General features: G+C 38.6%; 1 long non-coding RNA gene across 2 annotated transcripts in view; it reads right to left on the bottom strand.

The window, feature by feature from the left end:
* The window catches only part of LOC140509612 (uncharacterized), a 98318-nt gene that overhangs the window by 50052 nt on the left and 25354 nt on the right, over positions 1-22912 (bottom strand). For both annotated transcript variants that reach the window (XR_011968841.1, XR_011968842.1), the window contains exon 6: positions 17606-17716. This is a non-coding gene — a long non-coding RNA (uncharacterized lncRNA). The remainder of the gene's footprint in view (positions 1-17605; positions 17717-22912) is intronic.

Raw genomic sequence — 22912 nt, forward strand, 5'->3', positions numbered from 1 at the left:
GGCCCTAATCACCTCCCTCCCAGACTTTTGCAATAGCCTGCTGGTTGATCTCCCGGCTACAAGTCTCTCCCCATTCCAGTTCATTCTCCATTCAGCTGTCAAAGCTTCCTAAAGCACTGACCATATTACCCTCCTACTCAGAAAACTCCAATTTATTTGGTTACCTCCAAGATCATATATAAAATTCTTTGTTTGTTATACAAAGTCTTTCATAATTTGCCCCCATCACAACCTTCCCAGTATTCTTATATCTAACACTCCACTACGTATTTTTCAATCCAGTGAAACCAGCCTCCCCCACCTTGCTGTTCATTGAACAGGACTCTCCAACTACAACCTCAAGGTATTTTCACTGGCTCTTTCTCATGCATGGAATGTTCTCCCTCTTCATCTCTCCCTCTTGCCTTCTTCAGTTTCCTTCAAGACCCAGTTAAAATCCCACCTTCTACAGAAAGCCTTCCCCACTCCCCTTAATTCTAGTGCCTTCTCTCTACTGATGATTTTCAGTTTATCCTGGATATAGCTTGTTTGGGCATAGCTGTTTCACATCCTTTTTCCTATTAGGCTGTGAGCTCTTTAAAACAAGGACTGTCCTTTGCTTTTCTTTCTATCACCCATCCTTAGCACAGTGCCTGGCACACAGTAGACACAATAAATATTTATTGACTAGTGACTGACTTTTCAGAAAAAAAAGTAGAAGTAAATATGTTGATAAATTGTCAATGTTTGTAGTTAGGTGATGCCAAAATACTTAAAACATTTTTCAAACTGATCTACATATTTCATATTATAGTAACATCAGACTTCACGGAATTAAAATAATAAAATTCATACAGGGGAACTAAAGGTCAAGAACATCTTGGGAAATAATTTTTAACTAGCAAAGTGTAAATAAGGTTTGATATTACCAAATCTTAAATTATATGATAAAGCTGTGTCAAAACTATCTGGCACAGGATAACAAAAAGAAAAGTTGATCAGTGGAATAGATTAGATAAGAAAGATGTGGAAGGAAACAAAGCCTTCTAGTCCCCATTAAACTCAAGAACACTTTCTACCTTCTACTGAAGAAACAACTCTCTTTATCAAGAAAAATATCATACAACATGAGATAATAGCACTAAGTGTAATTTCCCATGACTCACAACCCCTCCTTGTCTCCTAGTAAGGTCATTTGTCCTTGAAGGTAGTACTGCAGTTATCAGGCATAAACCTAGCCATTTCCAATCATTATATTAGCCAATTTTTTCCACTTCGATGGACCATCTTCCAGACTAAGAATTTAATTGAGTAATTTAATTCATTGGAAAATACAGAACTACCTTAAAAAATACTATCCCTTCATTAATATTCCAATTACCCATCAATAGTCAGTGTCAAATACTGTCCAGAGCCTATCATCCCTACTATTATGCCCCATATCACCACCTACCCCTACTAATTTTGTATTGTTTTCCTATTTAATGCTGACCTCTAAAGTCCTTTCCATCCCTAAATTGATGAACCCTAACCTATTCTAAAGTAAACCCTGTCCCTAAACTCATTGATTCTGAACTCTCTCCTTATTGGTAGAAATGAAGGTGCTACCCTATATGAGGGGCAGGAGTTTCAGTTCTCAGCCAGTTCCCACTCTGGGGACTCTTCAAAAAGGGGTCTAGAGAGTTTTCTTCCAGTGGATTTCAAGTCAGCTTCCATCTTTTAGAGAAGAGATAAAAGAAGTCAACCCATTTCAACTTGCTGAAGGAAAAGACTCTGGGAAGACATAAGAGGAGTAGGCAGTCTCCATCATGTCCCTATTCCCAGCTTGCTACTCTGGCTTTGGGGAGTTTCCCTTTAAGTGAGACCCAAGTTCCACTCTCTTGGTTGAGATGAATTATCTCACTCTCAATGAGAGAACTTCTTCATCCTGTATTGTCTGGCATATATTGCCCTATGTATACCTTCTCTGATTTCTGTTCTACTCTTGATTTGGATAGATGGGTTTCTTTGCTATTTGCTATGAGTATTCATCATGGAACTGATATTAGATGGGGAAGGAGTCAAGCTGTGAATGTAGAACTTGAGGTCTTCCTTTCTCCAAAAATGACAAAGCAATCAAAACCTAGATGGAACCTGACCATGTCCTGTAGACAAATATTATTAAAGGAAGCAGATAGATATATCTCTAGTATGATACCACCTGTCTGTCGAGAGCAAAATAGTTGCCTCTGATTCTGACCTCATGCTTCCCCTCCTGGTCTTGGACAAAAGTGGGAGGAGAAGATGCTAGATGTGTCAATTCTGCCTTCCTCTGAGCCACATGAGGATAGGCCCTCACCTGGTGTGGAGCTTCACTACACTGAGGGGGAGGGGGGCACTCACTCATCCAATTCTTTCACTATATTAATAAGGTTACAAGCAAAGCAATACAGGATTACAATCATAAAGCAGTAACAAGATCCCAATAACGAGGCAAAATTATCAGAGAGGTTAGTCTGCTTTCATAAATTTAGAAAATGGCATATTCTTTCTGTTATTTTGGACCCACGACCAAGGGAAGTTCAAAGAATAACCTAACCCCATACCCCTAACATTCAACCCTAGTTCCCCATTCACCTATAATGATGTGCTTACCCAACAGTGGGAGTAGGATGGGTTTCCCCTGAAGGGGAAATTTTTGAGGAACATTTTTATGTGAAGGAGCAAAAATGATTTAAGAGCAATCTGCCCTTCAGTCCTTGAGTAATGGAGAAAAAAATCTTTCAACCTAAATGAATTGCAAATCAGTTCTTTATGAAACTGGGGCAAAGTTTATAGATAAGGACAAAGGAAAATACATTTAGAGAAGAGTTTCTTACCCTGTAGTGGTGAATTTATTTTGTAAAAATTTTGATCATTGTATTTCAGTATAATTGTTTTCCTTTATGATCCTGTATATTTTGTTTAGGGGCAGCTAGGTGGTACAGTCGATAGAGCACCAGTGCAGGAGTCAGGAGGACCTGAGTTCAAATCTCACCTCAGACACTTGACACTCACTAGCTGTGTGACCTTGGGCAAGTCACTTAATCCCAATTGCCTCATCCTGGGTCATCTCCAGTCATCCTGATGAATATCTGGTCACTGGATTCAGATGGCTCTGAAGGAGAAGTGAGGCTGGTAACCTGCATAGCCCCTCCTCACTCAAAACAAAGTCAAGTGCAAGTCATGTCATTATTTCTCTGATGGCATGGTTTTCTTTGGCAACAAAGGACGAACACACATATATTTTGTTTAGAGGCAGCTGGTGGCACAATGAATAGAGCCCTGGACCTGGATTTAAGAAGACCAGGATTCAAATCTGGCCTCATACACTAACTGTGTGACCCTGTGAAAGTCACTTAACCTGTTTCCCTCAGTTTCCTCAACTATAAAATAGAGACAATAATAGTATCTCCTTCTCAGGGTCATTGTGAGGATGAATGATAATATTAGTAAAAAATCCTTAGTACAGTGCCTAGCACATTAGCAAACACTCATTCCCATTCCTTCCCCTTTACCTAATGCATTTTAAAGTTATTCTGAGGGGCCCATAGGCTTCACCAGATTACCAGAAGAACACGTGACATGGAAAAGGTTAAGAACTCCTGAACTAAAAGAGGTAATAGATTGCATTAGAAAGAAGAAAATTTGGAGTTGGTCCTGGGACATTGCTAAAATAAGTTTGGGTTGAACCTGATTAACTGGGAGTAACTGAATTTTCAATTGACCTGTCATTAAGTGTTGGACTGGGGAATCATTTAAGACTTATTCAGGATGGCCTTACTGAGATGACAAGGGAAGATGAGTGGAGACAATGCATTTGAAAATTCTCACCTAGGGTGCTGCCCCTAGTAATACAAGGGGGTAGTAGAAAGTGAATTAAACTTGAGATCAAAAGAAAGGGGTTAAGTTCCAGGTCTATTGCTCTGTGTGTATATGAGCCTTTGAACAATTCTCATAAGCCCTCCCAAAAGGGAAGCCTAACACCTCATTAAGCCAACGATCAAATTCAATCACATATGTAAAAACTATCAAGGGACAGATAGTCTATGCTACTATTAATTGCTCTGCTACAAATCAAGACCTGCTCTCTGGGATTGGGTCATAAAACAGTGGATTTGGAGTCGGGAAGACCCAAGTTCAAATCCTGCCTCAGACACTTAGTACCTGTACAGTCTGGGACAAGTCTTAACCTGGTTATGTCTCATCTGTAAAATGGGGATGATTATAGTGCCTGCTTCCCGGGGTTGTTTTGAGAATAAAATTAGTTAATCTATATAAAATTATTTTAAAACTTTAAAGCACTACGTAATACCAGCTCTTAATAGTATTATGCTTTCTGTTAACAAGACTAAGAAAAAATATTTCTTTAGAGATGCCAAGAATTTGGGGGTCCTCCTCTCTAATTCTTCTTCTACCTACCATTAGAAAAGATGCTTTTCCTTCTATTTTTAACAGATGTAGCTCTACTTTCCTTTCTTTTAATAGGGGCCTGCTATTTTAGAAGATATTTAGGAAGAAAATGTTTCACAAGGAATCTGAGGGGATGTATTAGAAAGCTAGGTCATTACTGTTGCTTGTCCTTCATTTTCAAAGAGAACCAGTGACACTACAGGGTGACATTTGGACCCATGAGCGAATTAGAATGAAGTGAGTCAGACTTGCATGAAGACTCACTCTGTCTTCCAGAGTCATCAAAGTCAAGTGGCCAGACCAGAGTCAGGATGTCTGGCAATGACCTGGCATGCAATAGATGACCTTGTCACCTTCAGCGTCTGACCAAGCTCTAAGCACTCCAGTGGATTTGAAACAGCTTCATTTACCTTCAAGACCACTGGAACAAATTGTTTTCATTCACCCACTCCACTGGGGGAAGTCATTACATGCTAGGGGTAGACATCTCCAACTCTAAGGCCTAACAGCTGTTGGTTACCCTTAATCGGGTTTAGTCCCTCTTCCCAGATGGCTTACTGGAGTGTGGCCACTGCATATGCTGCAGCCTTAGAGCCACAGGTAAGAGTTGGGTGAAGGTGGACTCCAAAGGTGGATGAGCAGCCCTCACACCAGAGGTACTAGTCCTCCTTGAACACCCATACACCCCCATGTAATTGTAATCCCGACTAAAAAAAGTTCATTGACTGGAATACCAGTTGTGTCTGGATGGTGGAACCAACAGGAAGGAGAAGGGCTGGAACCCAGAACTTTGGCTGGACTAGGAAAGCCTACAAACCAGGAGGATCCTGGTTTGGGTTTCTGCTCTGACAAGCTGAACATCCAGGTGTTACCAGGATGTCAGACAGCTGAGTAAGACTAACCAGCTAAATCCTTCCCTAAGAGAGCAAGAAAAAACCATTGCCTGCTTGTCACCTTGGTAACTTGACCTTTACATGTCACTATGCTAAACATTTGGATCTTTCCCCTACCTTTGCCAAATGTACACATGTTTTAGGGGGAGAGGTTTGTTTTTCCACTTTCCTTTCCACTGTGACTCAGTCTCTAGGCAAATATGATGGTTTCTTGGTAATAATGTAGGTTAGCTAAGATAATAGAAGCCTTGCCTCATCCCATTGTAGCTGGCAAAGAAGCATGGGATTACTGGTTTGCCAGCCCTCATAAACAACAAAAATATATTCAGCTTCCTGAGGGGGCAATGAATGAGATTTCCACTGTCACCAAATGCTTGCTAAGCCTCATGAGGTGTATGGTACCCTGTAGTTATGAGCCTAACTAAGCATATAGGGAGGAAACCTGTATAGTTCATTCCCTCCTTTCCTACTACAATAGTAATAGGTGGAATAAAGAATGGATTTCTGGAATTTGGAGTCAGGAAGAACCAAACTCAAATCCACTTACTGATTGTGTAACCTTAGGCAAGCCACTCAGCCTCAGTTTCCCCCTCTGCAAAATAGTGATAATAATAGCACCTATCTCAAAGTTGTTTTAATGGCCAAATTGTATGAATGAAGTGCTTTACAATTCTTAAACCATTACAAAAATGTTAGCCATTATTTGTTATAACAGGGAAGACATGATGTTCAATCTGAAATCTTAAACATTATAGTCTACTAATGACCTTAAAGATCATCTTATCCAGCCCTTAAATTTGAGGGATAAAGAAACTGAGGTTCAGAGAAGCCTTGATAAGAAAGGCAATTAGACCTAGATCACAGACTCAAAACCAGGTACTCTGACTTGCAAGCCAGTATTTTCCAATATACCAAAGCCCCTCTCAATCACTTCCACAGGCATACAGAACAAAGGTAATCTGTACAGCCTCTTAGCACTTGAGAGGGAAGAAAAGGTAAGGTTGATTCTAGCTGATTTTTCTTTCCATTAAGAAAAAATGTTGTAGTCTCTTTATAGGAGAGCTGAAATCAGGGGCTCATATGGAGCTGAAAGTCCAGAATTTCAAGGTTGAGGCAGCGACCACTGACTAAACCATCCAATCATTAATTCACACACATTTAAGCACCTACTATATTCCAAGTGCTGTCCTGGGTACGAGGAATACAAAAACAAAATGAAATAGCTCCCAGCCTCAAGGAATTAGCATTCTACTGGATGAACCATGTACAGGGGAGAGTCAGGCCTATCTCCAATTTATTAGCTTTCAATCAGTGCCTCATATGTGAATACTGGACATTCTGATAAAAATCAAAGGTAAGATACAGTGAAGAAATTTCTACAGAAGATTTTCACCACTGTTTTGACCTTCTGAAGAAGGCATCATTTTGACTGTTTTATGATTCATTACTCTTACCACTCAGTGATTACGGCTCAGGTGCCTACTGTGTTTAGAACAATGTACTTGGGGCGAAGTTGAAAGCATAGATTTGAGACCTGGTAGTGATCTCAGAGGTCATCTAGTCTGTTTCATTTTACAAATGACAAAAATTGAGGCACTTGCCTAAGGCCACACAGGGAGCAAATAGAAAATCTAGGATTTAAGCCTAGCTCCAGGTTACGTGTTGTTAGGGACTTGCCTTTGGAATCTGAGTTCATTGCAGGCAGGGAGGGTCTAACTTTTTGCTCATATCTCTATTCCAGTAGTTTGTCCATTCCCTGGCATACATTAAGTGCTTGATGAATGCTTATCAAATTGTTGACTTTGACAGCATGCTTCCTCTCTAAGTAAAACAGTGTCCTAATCTCACAGAGTTTATAATCCAGTAGAAAGATAAAATGCAAGCTCAGACAACTATAATCCACAATATGATTTTTGCCTAAGGCTTTCAAAGCAAGATATTATGTAAAGTCTGAAGGGGAAAGTTTATGTCATTTCCAGAAAGCAATTTGGAACTATACCCCCAAAGTTCCTAATCTCTACCTACCTTTTGACCCAGTGATAGCACTACTAGGCCTAAACATTTCATGATTGAGTGTTAATGGTATCATCTTGGTCAATTTGTTTAATTGGGAAGCTTGTGGGTTGCAGTTGAGGAGTAAACATAAATGCTTGCTAATTGAAAAAAATTAATCCAGAAATATTTAGTAAAACAAAATTATAATTACTGTCCATCTGTGAATCTGAGTCATACTGTCCCACCAATGTACACAGTGTTCATATGGAAGAGTGGGCAAAAACATAGATGGCAAGCAGGGAAGCTTATCAGTAGGGAAGTCCGCATGTCCAGTAACTCACAACTCTGGACCATAAGCCTTGGTGACATTGGTCTCCAGAAGGCATGCTTTATACTAAAAGTCACATCTTGGGCAAGCCCTCTCCTCCTCTGGCTGCTTTATTCAAACTGTTCCTTAGCAATATTCTTTCCTTTTAACAAAAGAAGTACTCATAAGCTAGGAGATCTGAAGGGGGATTCAGATCTATTCTCTTGCCTGGACTCAGAGGAAGTTTCTATCTCAAACCCTAGATGGTAATAAAGAAGAAAAGAAGAAAACCCTTGGGATTTTACTTCAGACTTTCTCTACAAAGCTCCGGAAACTTCTTCACCCTAGAAAACTTACCCTAGCCCTGGAATTCACACACTGGAGGTATCATTTGTCCCTAATGCTTCTCCCTTTCATCAGATGCTTCCTCCCAGAACCTCCACTTAAAAATAAGAGTATTCAGGCCAACCCTGTCTCATTCTTCTCCAAACTGCATCCTAGAATTTTTCTATTCTACCCCACTGCACTGGGTACCATGTTCCCAGGCCCCCACCTTCTACTTCCTTTTATTTTTATCCATAAGAATGATTGGAATGTAAGTTCTTTGAGGGTAGAGACTGGCTTTCTTTCTGCTTAAAGTTGTATTCCCTGAGCTTAGCACAGTTCTGACTTATAGTAAGCACTTAATAAATGCTTCTTGACTAACTGAAGACCCCTCAGAAGGTGTTCACCAGTCTAAAACTCTAGGTAATAATAAGGGGCAAGTAAAAACCATACTTTCCTTTACCCAACCAGCACTGGTAAACTACAAAAGATTCTTCCTCAACTAGCTCCCAGCAGCAGATGCCACCAGTCACCTGGGAGTGGAGATGGAGAAGAAGGGGATAAAATCTTCTCTTAACGCTCATTCAAACCTTTTCTGTGAGCCATCCATGAGGCTGGATTAAGCATCAGGTACAATCTGCATTCTGAAAATTCTCTTCAATTTGGCTCTGCTGAGCCTAGTATACTTTGAGTAGCAGGTCTTTCTCTGATTCTTCCTTCTTCTCAGTTTTTGTCCACTTTCCTTCTTTGGTCTCTGATTGTCTCAGAGCAGGGTTTCCTTATGTTAAGTGACTCACCTCTACAGTAGAATGAGAAATCAAAACTCACATTTCTGTTAGATGTGACACCAGTAGACAATATGGAATCATCCCACATTAAACAAAAAGTTCTAGTTATCAGTGTTTCTCAATAATCAATTTCAAAGTCTTCATAATAGCCATATGTAAATTAGCTGCTGGGAAACGAGACATTGGCCATCTTTTCTGTCAGTATTGTTTTTCTCAGAGATTCTCTCAGAACTGTCTGTTTTTCTGCTTATTTCTTTCCACAAATACACAGATGGTTATGGATTCAAGAGTTCCTTTCAATGATGTAAATCACAATTGTTCTATGCAAACCCATCCTGTGCGTATTCATTGATGTTCTCCCCAATGTTTGCCACAAAATAAAAAACACCTAATATGTTAGAGGCCTCCCTCACTTTCTCCCAACATCTCAAGGATTCTAGTTGCACGCTAGAACTCAACAATCTGTCATTCCTCATTCTCACTAGCCCATCTTCTCTGACATATAATTCTTTGATGATATCCTTTCTTCCTTTTCTTCAGATTCCCTCATTGTTCATACAGTGAAGTCTGCTCACATATACCATACACCTTTCCGTGGCGCTCATCTTTAATTCTTTGTAGGCAAATGTGTTCCAGGTCTCCCCGCCCTACAGCAATGCAAGTAAATATCTGAATTAAAAATATGAGCCCTTGCTGTTCTGCAATGGTTGGGGGTCTTTATTGTTTTGATAATCTAGGAAGTCATCCAGCTCACTTCTTCATTTTCAACTCTGAGCCCAGCTCAGTTCATTATGTTTGCCCCAGTCATATATACTATTGGACCAGTTCTACAGGATATCTATTCAGGCACATGTTGAAATCTGGGTGATAGACATTCTTCATTACTTTGGTCATTCCTGTGTGAAAGGGACAGGGCTAACCCTTTGGAGTGATTGATGTTCTCTCAGGAGGCGCTGCATTGTTCTGAGGATTGATGCAATCAACACAAGGTCTTCCATAAACAGGAACATCTGGAAGATCTCACTATCCACAAGGAATCCTTTCTTAACCCAGACTCTGGATCACCTTTATAACAGAGGTGATAATTGGCAAAAATCTCTATCACTATTTTGTGCCTCGTCTGGTGTTTATTATCAGAAGTTCTAGAAAACAGGGCTATTTCTGTCATTACTGCTTCCAAGGAATCAAATGGTCTTAATTATATGAACAGGAGACACCTTGTTGTAAAAGAGCTCCAAGGCAAAATTTAATTCCGTTGAACTGTATACTTTTTCAGAATCAACAAACAATAAGTAGAATGGGTCTTCTATTTGTCCCCTGATACCCTCACAATCATATTACCTCCAACACAGACCTTCTCTATATATAGTTGATCCAATCCAATTGTTTCTTCCATCTGTATTTTCTTTAGTGCTGTTTCTATTTCTGCAGCAAGACCCTTAGGTAAAGGACTATGATAATAGGATCCAAGTGGATTGGTTCTAATACTTTGATAGAGAAAACAGTTCATTGTAATTATTTTATAGACCTTCTCCATTTTCCTTTTGTTTGTAGTTCCCTTTCCATTTTCACCCTTGAAGGTCTCCTGGGATGACTTTCTTTAGTTGGAAATCATGCCAAGTTTTCTTTAAACTGGTTTTTTTCCTCTACTGCTTCTCTCTGCTTTAAAATCACTCATTATCTTTCTTCTTGAGATTTTACAGATGAGTTTAAATTCCAACCAAGGGTGCCTTTGAAAGCCATATCTCTCCTTTGGCAAGTATGTCAAAAGTATACTAAGGTACTTCTTGGTCTCTGATATAGTAATTAGTTTACATAGGTTTAACTTCTGGATGAAATTATTGTAGTCAGTGTTGATATTATTTCTTTCGTCCATTTCCTATTTCTTATTTTCATCAGTTTGTTTAAATAAAACAGAATTAAATAAATCTTCTTGATTATGTACTCTATCTTTTCATCATTAATATACATTGCTCTTGCATCCAACATATGATCTCAGTTGTGTGAAGCCTCTAGTCAGCTGAATATGAGGCCAATATCAAAATGGAAGGCAACCAACAGAGTTTTAGTCTTATGCCTCAACAATACTTGTTTGGCTCTGGAGGGGGAAGAATGATTTTTAAAGCAAGTACCTCATCAATTTTTACAAATAACAACTAGTTAATAAGCCAGGTTAAGGTGAGGTATATATGCAGTCACTTCTTTGGCCTTAATTTATGAAGGAGAGATCCTTTGCCCATTTCTCACACTAGTATTTTACATGCAGAGTGTGATTAGACTATGCCCCTTTGAGCAGCACTGGAAGATTTGGCTCTGGAGACAAGTGCCTCTGTTGATTCAGGGCACTAAGTGAAGTCACCCCCACCATGTCCTATGCCATTGTAGCCATCATCTTAGTGGGACTGTCCCCTAACAGCATGATGCTATTGTGAACAGACTAGTAAAAGAGATGAGTGCCAGAGACCACAGAGATTTGGGTGAAGCTCCTGGACCAAATGAGGCACTTTGGCTGGGCTATTTATAATCTTAGATCATAAGAACCTAATAGCTACAGTCACTGGAATGACTGTTCCTTTTGAAAACTGTTACTCTGCTTTCAAAATAGCCAGAGCTGACAAAAAGAATGAAATATCAAATAGTCTGCCAATGTCTAGTCTGTGAGGGGTAAAGAGAATACAGTAATACTATATGGGGACCTAGGAAGGTTGGGATGCAGGCAATGAGTCTGAATGATCCAAACTAAAATTTGGGCAAGGTATTACAAATGTATGAAACAGTTAATGATGTGGAATGCTGTAAGGCTCAGTATATAATGAGCCTGTCATGAAGGTGAGACAGCAAATGACTGAGTATGAACCAATACTTTTTTTACTATCCATATTTGCATGGCAACTACTTTTAATTCTTCTTTAAACTGAGGACTATATTTAAACAGAGGAAAAGTTTTATCCTGGACATAGGCGTTACTCCTGAGTCTAACTGTCTGCACAGTTAGACCAGTGACTTAGAGTTAGATCAGGATTTATTAGCTATTTATTAACAACTACACAAAGCAATGAAAACAATATCATGTTCTTATTTTTCAAAAAGGCAATCACTTCTCAGTTTAAAGAAGAAATAAAAGTAGTTGTCACTATCTGGTGCTCCTTGTGTCTAGCACCTACCAATTCTTTTTTTTTTTTTTGAAGAAAATATGTTATAAAGGTGTGAGACTTCTGTTTAATATACATGTCTTTGGCTACTCTCACTTCTTTTCACCTGAATCCCATTTTCCCATATATCTCTCCACATTCTCACTTTTTCCCATCTTTGAATTAAATTCATCATGTTTTGGAGTATTTGTAGATTTGAGTCTTCTTCAGAGACTTTCTATATTGATTTGTCCTCAGAGAACGATGTAGATGTATAAGCAGCAAGTATTTTCATAGCAGTCTTTCTGCAAATGCTTTTCATTAATACTGATATACAGAATAATCAGATGTCACAAATAAAATTGCCTCAGTCCTAAACAGCCAGCGCTTTATATCTGTATCTCCAGTGTCTTACAAAGAGTGGGTAATTAATAAATACTTATTGAATTGAAGGACAGGGAATAATGAGAATTTCAGAGGTGAGGTCTTCATGCCAAATAATTTGTCATGGAAGAAAGGGAAGGAGGGAGGGAAGGAAGGAAGGAAGGAAGGAAGGAAGGAAGGAAGGAAGGAAGGAAGGAAGGAAGAAGGGAAGGAAGGAAGGAAGAGAAAGAAAGAAAGAGAAGGGGAGAAGGGAGGGAAGAAGACATACATGTGTACATGTGTGAATACATATAGGCATATACATATATACATACATGTGTATATGTGTGTGTGTGTACGTGCACACACCCCTTTGGGTAAACTAAACATTTTCCAACAGTCTATTTCATACCCTCATCGTGCATTGCTAGTCTCTAAATAATGTAAGTATTAATTTTAAAATCCCCAGATCAGATGTCATCTGAAGGAACACTCTGGACCTTCTTCCTAGGTTTCAGTGTACCTACCTCACTCCATAAAGGCAATTCCACAGACAGCACATTCCACTGTTCAAGGACCCCTTCGTTCTTTAATAGTCAGGAAGTTCTTTTTGGTGGGAGTATTTCCTAGAAGCCGATCTAAATTTATACCATCTTCGATGACTATAATTCTTTCAAGGCAAGTTCACTCCCTTTCTGGTTGTTCCCATTTCACATGTATCTGAAAAGGGGAGAGAGTCACACCTCTCCTGGGATTTCATCTTCCGGCCAACAAAGCCCAGCTGCAGCTAAAAATGTAAATTTGCTTCTTAAAGAAAAACAATTTTTTTCCTAATCATAGGACCATAGATTCAGAGCAAGAAGGGGTCTTAGAGGTCATCTAGCTCAGCTCTGTCATTTTTCAGAAAAGAAAAGTGAGACTAAGACAGAGTAGGTATAAGCTCAGATGCATTGCAAATTCTATCGACCAACTCCCCAAATTCCAACCTAGGTAGAAGACAACTTTCCAACCATTTTCATGGCTCTGAAGGTTTTTACTGCTAACTCCTCACAAGAGTATGCTCCCCCTAGCTAAGTTAGAATTCTAGCCCCATATTCTGGGGCTTCTGGCTAAGCCTCCTGTAACATGTTACTGAATAAATAAGCACTTACTGGGTACATGCTGTACAGAGAACGTCTCTCTTAGTGAACAGTATGAAGAAGAGACAAAAAAAGAGAAATACATATGAAAGAGACATTCCCCAAACTGATATCAATCACTGAAACTTGAGGAGTTTAGAGATTTAGAATAGACCTTGCTCCCTAGAAATCAGAGAACTGGAGTGCTAAGCAAGACCTGAGTCTAGCAATTGACAAGCATGTCTACATGCTAACTACTACAGGCCCAGTGCTAAGCAATTGGGATGCAAAGACAAAGTGAAATAATACCTTCCCTCAAGGAGTTTATATTCTTTGTCTGAGATAACAGGTGCCTTTATAGGTCATACATAATTTATCCCTGAAGAGGAAGACATTAGCAATGGTGGGGGGAGAGGAGAAGACAAAGGAATGTGCTGGTTCTTTAAGTGGAGAGAAGGGACATATGCAAGAGATGCTATAGAGATAGAAACGATAAGCTTTGACAACTTTTGGAATTTGTAAGTTTAGTGAGAGCATGGTCAAAGATGATAGTGAGGTTGTAAACCTAGGTGACTACAAGGATGGTGGTGCCCTTAACAGAAACTGAGATGTTCCAATAGACGAATGGGATTGGGAGAGAAAGATAATGAGTTCAGGTTTTTGTCACCCTGAATTTGATAGGCCTATAGGACTTCCCTTTGGAAATATTTAATAGGAAGTTGATTATGTGAGACTGGAGTTCAGGAGAGAAATGAGTATTAGATACATAAATCTGGGAATAATATGCAGAAGTGATGATTTAACCCAGAAAAGCTGATGTGAGAATGAGTATAGAGTATACAGGCCAAGTGAGGGTACAGAAAGAAAAGGGCCCAGTCACAACTAACCCACAGTTAGAAAGTATGACATGGAGGATGATCCGGCAAAGGAGGTTCAGGAACAGTCAGGGAGAGAAACTAAGAGAGAACAGTTTCACAAAAACCCCCAAGAAAGGGTAACCAAGAGTGTGAAACATTGCAATGTAACTAAGAGTGTGAAACATTACAATGTAACCAAGAGTGTGAAACATTACAATGTAACCAAGAGCATGAACCATTACAATGTAACCAAGAGTGTGAAACATTACAATGTAACCAAGAGTGTGAAATATTACAATGTAACCAAGAGTTTGAAATGTTTTAAAGTAGTTAAGAAGGATGAAGACTGAGAAAAGTCACTAGGTTTGTCAATCACGAGGACATCACTAATTTTGGAGACAGCAGCTTCCGTTGAGGGAAGTTGGAAGCCAAATTCCAGACGGGTTTCTCATGTTAGATCTTGCCGCTGTATTTTGAGCAGATTGTTGAACCTCTCTGAAGCTACTTCCCCATCATTAAAATGGGAATAATGCTTCCTACAAGGCTACCAAAGAAAATAATATAAATGGTCTTTGAAAAGCACAGCACATTATAGGTGTACTGGTTGATATAGAAGATAGAGCCCTAGAGTTGGAGTCATAGTGCTTCAAATACGAACAATATGACCTTAGGTAAGTGCCTTAACCCTCATTAGGCTCACTTTCCTCGTCAGTAAGATGTAAAAACAATAGCACTTCCTCACAGGATCATGGTAAAGACCAAATGTGTATGCTTATACAAATTGTCTTGCAAACATTCAAGTATTCTATAAATATTATCACACTAGTATAAACTATAATATTAATAAAAACTAATGATTAAAATATTCAACATACTCCAGTGTTTCAACATGGAGTAGAAGTGTCCCTTTTGGGATGCTCAAAGACTTTGGTACCAGTGTACAAGATCTGACAGGGCCTACCAAGCTGGAAAGACTTCAAGTACGGACCCAGGAATGGTCAGCATTCCTCGTCCTCAGCCTAGTGAAATTCCGAGATGCTCATCACCAGATTAAACCACAGTTTTTTTCAGTTAGTCACTCTAAGTGATTTTCTCCTAAGTGGTAGATGAGCTGTGATCTGCTCTAGTGAAAAGAATACCATGCTTATGAATTTAAATATCCATGAAATATTAAAACATTTAAACTTGTCTTAGGTCCCCTGCAGCCCCTACATTGAACAGAATGAAGAAGGAATACTTTACCAAAAAGAAAGAAAAAAAGATGGCTTGTATTTGCACAGAAAAAAAAAATTGGCCAAAGAAAGAAGTTAGTTCATTCATTATTACAGCAATGTTCAAAATGACAACTTCTTAATAGAAAAACAAATAATGCACATTTGCAAATGCTCCTTAACAATCCTGAGGAGAAGTTCCAAGTTCATTTGGCTACTTTTTGCCAGTTTATGCATCTTACCAAATGGCAATTGACAACTGAGGCCATTTTCTTCTGCATCTGGACCTCTTCCAAATCTCTCAGGTTTTTGCTTCTAAGATTAATACAAACACAGAAAATGTGTCAGCTAAGTTGGTTACGTGGCATCGTGTACACGGTGTACTGCATAGCCATGGATAAGCTGAATTTTTCACTTGTAAATTGACTTGGCACAATCATGTTACCAGTTTAGCCTTGGAGGATGTTTTTCAGAAACACTTAGAAACTTAACGAAGACGATAACACTTTTCTTTATTTTCTTGTTCGCTTTTAGAATTGACTCAAAATTTTGGTTGTATTCCTCAACTTTATATTTCACCATTTAGACACCATTTTATTCATTTTATATAGCAGCAGGGGTGGGAGTAACACCTGTTACATTCATCTTTTTAATCCTCGTAGAGGAGTGTGAGTTGTTATGGCTAAAAACAAATCCATCAGCTCTACTGGTGATGAGCCTCTCCGTACACTGCAAATATGATCTTGGATAACACACTCAGCCTGTTGCCAAGCTAAAAGCTTGTCCTGGAAACCTTTCCAGCTTCATAGAACCTTCTCCAACTTAAACTTCCCTGGCATTGTTTTCAAGAATGGGGAGGGTCACATCTCCTCACTAAAATTAAGCTCCAGAATAGGATTTTGTGAGATATAGAGGTGGCAAAGAAGATAAAAGGTGTCAAGAATCGCACGATGTTTACTTAGATTATCTAGAAATGTTCATTTAACTGTAAGCCCCATTAAATGTAATATTTTTGTTCAGTGACCAACTGGACGTACTTTTGCAGGAACTGAGCCATACTAATACTGATAATCTCATGATTAACAAAAACAGCATACAAAAGAATATCGCAGCTAAATTGAAGGATGGTCCATAGGTTCTCCTTGGAGAAACAAAGGAATTATTAGATTTGGTTGCATCATGAGCCCAGAGACAATGAGTAAATAATCCATGGGGAGATTAGTCATCTTGTTTCAAGATGTCTCTGTTTAGCTTGAAGACAAATGCAATTTATTCACCATCTTCTGTTGCAAAAGATGAAAAAATAAAACAATTCTAAGACAAGTGACTAGATCCTCCACACCAAGTTAGTTTTTTTTTTTATTTCCCTGAAAAGATAGGTACTGGAGAGAATGGCATAAAATATATTAGAAAGTATTACTCAGATTTAAGAAACTGAAAAGGTTCAAGACTTTAGACTTACGCAGATATATCATATTGTAATGGAAAGAATGATACCCAGTCAGATGATCCATTTGCACATCCCAGCTCTTTGTATGACCTTGGGCAAATCATTTAACTTCTCTGGGCCTCAGTTTTCTCATCTATACAATGAAGGTTTTTGGACTAGACCAGTGTTGTCAAATTCAAATAGAAATAGGGAATACATGAGGATTCCCACAAGCTCCATAGTGACAGTTTTTAAATGTAATGATATCTATGGTTTTTTTGTATTTCATTTATTTTGTTAAATATTTACCAATTATATTTCATTCTAGTTCAAGGGGCTACATATGGCCCCAGGCTACATATTTGACACCTCTGGACTAAACAGTTTACAAATGGTAGCTGGGGCCTACTGGTAGCCATGGCTTGTGTTCAGAAGGTGAGAAAAATAGGTCGCATCCCACTATTCCCACAATAACTAATCACGGACTTCTTTCCAACACAGCCAAACTTACCTTCCAACCATTATTAGCCCCTTTCCATTTTCCATCCTTTATCCTTTTGAGGAACTCATTGGCCCTTAAGGGAGCTATACCCTAATCCTACCTATGGATAACTATTTAGAGGAATACTTCTCCTCCAAAAGCATTAAAAAACAGAAAATAATTTACAGGTAGATGTGCAAGCTCACTAAAGTTTGGAGCCCACTAGAGTAGGTGCCACTTTAATATCCTCACAAGCTCTGAGGCTATGATCCTATGAGCCAATGAACTATTTACATACCTATATATCATGAATAATGTCTTCCTGAAGACTGTTGGAAAGCACTGAATGAAGCAAATTCTGAATGATGTCACCAACAAAGAAAATGATCTTCACATTGACATTTCTTATCTGTTAAGATAGGAAATGATCAGATTACTTATGTTCCGGTGGAGATTGTTTTAGCTGACTGTACAGATGAGCTATTTACTAATCAGTATAGATATCAAAATCAGACTGGAAGAAAAAATGAAGATGAGAAAAACACACTGTAAATATTGAAAATATTGAAAAATGGGCAATGGAAAGAGTCAAAGATAAAGATTTTGATTGTCACCATCACCTGTGAAAGCTTAATTGAAAGTAGAGCAGTCACCATAACAGGGAAGCTGAAAGAGCCCAACAACCACATTACAAGCCAATGCACTCGATCTCCTTGAAAGCAGAGAAACAGACCACTCATAGACATAACCCATTTAAAATACAAACTAATTTATTGCATTACCATGGAGATTTATAAGTGATTATGAAGAATATCACTTTGCAAAATAGTAAAAAGAAATTGATAGAAAGTTTTATATAAGACCTGAGCCACATTATCCAGGAGTTTTCAAAGATGAAACTTGCAGGACAATAGATCAATATGGAAGAAATTTGTCTATTCTCTATAATTATCTATAATGACAGAGGAAGCACCAGATTCAACCCTAACATCTCAGTTCCTTGTGTGACAATAGATAAAGCAATTGAAATAACACTTAAAACAAGACCAGGAAAAACATTCTTTTGATATCTTCACTTCCTTGAGTTATCTTCTTTAAATAATCCCTCAAAACTTTCAAGTTTGTATCACATTCACAAGGAGGACCTGAGTTCAGATGTGACCCCAGATACTTAGTAGCTCTGTAACCATGGGCAAATCACTTAATTCTGATTGTCTCACCAAAAAAAAAAAAAAAAATAGCAGTTTAGCACTTGGGCCATCACTGTTACTCCCTGGCTGGCTCATCTTTTCTCCCTGACTCTATCAGTCAAATAGTAATTGTTTCTCTTTTACCCAGGAACTCTCAGGGTCTTCCCCTCCCAGTTTGATTTTTTTTAAAGGGGCCATCCCTTGAGTAACTTAAAGAAGGCTATTCATTGAATAAGTATATCTCACTCAAATTAACATTGTGATAAGACCTTAGCCTTCTAAAAGAGCCAGGATCTCCCAGTGCATCCTGGGCCATATCCAGTTGTCCTGATGAATATCATGCCCCTAGACCCAGATGGCTCAGGAAAAGAAGGTGAGGTTGGTGACCTTGCACAGCCCTCCTCACTCAAATCAAAGTCAACTGCAAGTCATGTCACCATCTTGATGTCACGGTCCTTTTTGAGAACTAAGGACAACAATAACATTCATAAGAGATTTCCTTAAGGCCTCATCCGTAGGGGATAGCTGCTCTTTCTTTGTTAGAAGGATGAGTCTTGAAGTCAGTGAGTAGCTTGGCAGTTATAGTATGAGCTAAAGAAAGTGGGTGAAAAAAACATCTCTTATCCAGGCTAGAGGATTCTATTGAATGTTTAATCCATTAAGTTAGTTTATCAATAGAATCACTGAAGGTAGAAACAAACAAAGGGCTGGATTGCATTTGTGAAACTGCCCATTGCAAGCTTCTCTCCCTGTTTTTATAACACAAATGTTCTTTGGGGGAAGGTGTGATTGTGAAACTTAGAATACCATGATCTCTGAAAGATCAAGTTGTTGGTCACCCAATGGGCCATGGAGTTTTAGGTACAAAAAAGGCTGCCATATCAATCCATCCATCAACATTTGTCAAGCTTCTACATGTACCAGACACTGTGCTAAGCACTGAAGACACAAAAAGAGACAAAAGATGGTCCTTGCCCTCAAAGAGCTTACACTCTAAGAGGAGGGGCAACATGCAAGCACCTACATGCAAATAAACTATAAATATATATATGTGCATGTGTATGTAGAAATGTATATAATATATGAAAATATATGTGTGTATATATACATATAATCAATAGGAAATAGTCAACAGAGGGAAGGTACTGAATAGGGAATTGACTGTGAGAAAATGCCCCTCTGCTAACCCAGATTGGCACATTCTCTGCCACTTGCACACTGAGGTGCCTAAAGCACTGAAGAAGCTTGCACAGTATTCTGCAAACACTATATGTCGAGAGAGGAACTTGAACCCAGATCTTCCTGTCTTTGAGGCAGACTATTCATTATGCTAGGTTGCCTTAACACATGACTGGAAACTGCTCTGCAGAGACACAATTACTATAACTATGTTTAGTGGAAACAGTTCTGATTCAAAAACCTTTTGTCCTGGTCTTGGTGCCATCACTACCTAGTTATGTGACCTTTATTTCTGTGTGTCTCTGTTTCCTCACACATAAAACAAGGAGATTGAATCATTCAGTAATAAGCATGGACCTGATCTCCCCCTATGTTTGGTTAAGAGTGAAGGGAAGAGGAGAATATGGACGTGGAACCCTGCATCACACTTATCACACTTCATTTTATGCTGGCTAGTTTTGCTGAACTAGCCTTTTTCTCTTTTTTCTCTTGTTTTTTATTCTTCATCATAAGCAATCAGTGTCTTGGAGGGGGAGAAAGGAAGGATACATTGAGAAATATAGATGACATAAAAACAAAAGATGACAATAAAATTTTTTTTAATTTAGTGAAATAATCAGATCAAAAAAGCCACCATGCACTTAGTTGAGACAGTTTAGCAAGTACAGCCTCCTCATTTTATAGACGAGGAGACTGAGGCACAGAGAGGTGATGTGACATGCCTAGAGTCACAGGGATAGAACCCTGGGTAGGATCTGAACCTCAGACCTTCCAGTCTAGCCCTCTATTCATCTCACCATGCCACCTCTCAAAATATGATTCTATAGTTATTCTCCTTATCATCATTACCATCAAAACTAAAAGTAACTAATTAAAGGCAATTACTCAGATAGCCAAATAATCTGTGTGGAATAGTATATTCCATGTTGGTAGAGAGAATAAGGTAAAAGAGAATCCCTCAGGTGGTCCTGGCATAAGACAGATCACAAAAGCATTTTCCATTTGCCAAGAACTTTTTCATTAATCAAGAAGGGAAGTTAGAAACTGAAAAATGATCAAACACTGTTATGGACCCAATCCAAGAAAAGCAACCAGGATTCAACAGTTTTATTGCCATGATGCTCCAGGCAGCCCCTTAGAAACAAGAGTCTGAATTCCATGAGGATTCTTGATGTAAAGCCAAAATGGAACAGAACTGCCAGAAAGATCCCACCGACAGTGAAGCCTTGGCCTTCTCATGAACATGGGAAATCTCCATCAGGTTCATGTGGTCTTTTGCAACAATCAATTTGTAAAGTGCTTTAGTGTCTATGAAATCCATGGATGGAGGAAAGAGAAACTTTACCACTGTTTCTGTTACTACTTTAGGTTTGAGTGCAACTCAAAGTATCTGGAAGTTCCAGTTCTTGGTTCATACAGTTAAAATGCTGGAAATCCTCCAAATGTTTTTTTTTTTAAATAAAAGCATGAATTATGTGTGTCCTCTGGTCTTCCTGCCATTTATCTGTTGAGAATGTTAGTACTTTTGTTTAATCTGCTGTCTCCATAAATGTGTGAGATTGATGACCCATATCAAGAACAATCCTCTTCTCTTGGCCCTCCCCAAATGAAGACAGTCAGTGAGAAGCCAAGGTTATCTTTGACATCAGGTCTGATGTCATTTACTCTCTTTTCTAATGGTGAGAAAGTGTAATAAAAAGCATATTAACAAAAATATGTCAACAATACTAAATTGAGGCAGGTAGGTGGATAGAACATTGGACGTGGGTTGAGAAAGACTTAAAGTCAAATACTGACTCAGACACTTAATCTCTTTGGACAAGTCACCTCAGATTCCTTATCTGTAAAATAAGAAGGTTAGTCTCTATGAACTCTAAAGTCACTTCCAGATCTGAATCTATAAAATATGAAAAAGGCATGACAAATGTTAGTGGGAGCCAAGACACCTTATTAAATGGTCTCTGGGTAGCTATCTCTGGAGGCAAACAATATCAAAGTGAGATCCAGTATGGAATCATGAAGAAAATGTATCCAAAGACTTAGGACCTACTTACAGTCATGATGCTAAAACAGGCTATGATAATAAAAGGGCAGGAAATTCCCCTCCCTGATAGAACCAGATGCTCATGATGGCTAGCTTGAAATATCAGGGAAGAAGGGAAATCTGGAATACAACCCCAAAAAAGAATCAAGCCCTGAAAATAAGGAAAGCAATAAGGGATAAAGGCCTGAGAGAAATAACAAATGTGAGATACACTTATAATAGATCTCAAGTTCATCATTTACCTATAGACAGGAAATGTGGAATAATGAGAAGAACTGGAAAAGAGAAAACTAAAAATATTAGGGGAGGAAAGAAGGAAGAGAAGTGGACAAACTATAAAGGTGAATGAGGAAAGTATACAAACATAGTGGTGGTATAATAAAGTAGTGAAAAGTATTATCAACATATTAAGAAACATTTCCCAATAAACTCGCAAAGAAAAGGGTTGAAGCCTCATCAACTGACTCATTTAAAACTGGTCAGAATCCCTAGAAACTTAAGAGAAGCAATACTCCTACATAGACAAAGATTTAATTTCATGCCTTTTGAATGTCCTTCAAGCATCTCAAATTCAACATATACAAAACAGAACTCATCTTTCCCTAAACTCAAGATTCCTCTTTACTTCACTCTTTTGATCAAGAGCATGGACATTATTCTAGGTATCATACCCTGAATCAATGAATTATCCTTACTCTAAAGATACATCATCATCCTTCTGAATATAGGATTCATCCTGGATTCTTCTCTCTTCCTCTTCCTTCATGTCACTCAGTTGCCAAATTATGTCAACTCTACCAGTACATCTCTTACCTCTGTCCCTTTTTGTTCATTTAGATCACAACTACCCTAATTCAAGTCTTTATCACTTCTCACCTGAACTATCAGTTAGTCCCCTAATTAATCTCCCTCTATCAGGCTACACCCTTTTCCAATCCTTCCTTCATATAGCTGTCAAATTGATGATCTCCTTCTCAAGAAGCTTCAATGGTTCCCTATGGCCTCTAGGTTTTCCTTCCTTCTTTTAAAAATGTGTGCTTTAGCCCATCCATGTCCAACCTGTACAACTCTTGGCCATGTCCTCCAGTCAATCTGACAAAGGGTATCCACTCAGCATTCTGGATGCCTTTCTTATCCTCATGACATTGTATGTGAATACTAATCAGCACAGAGATTCTCAATTGTTTCTCTC

The sequence above is a fragment of the Notamacropus eugenii genome, chromosome 1 (assembly GCF_028372415.1).
Source record: "Notamacropus eugenii isolate mMacEug1 chromosome 1, mMacEug1.pri_v2, whole genome shotgun sequence".
Classification (NCBI taxonomy): domain Eukaryota; kingdom Metazoa; phylum Chordata; class Mammalia; order Diprotodontia; family Macropodidae; genus Notamacropus; species Notamacropus eugenii.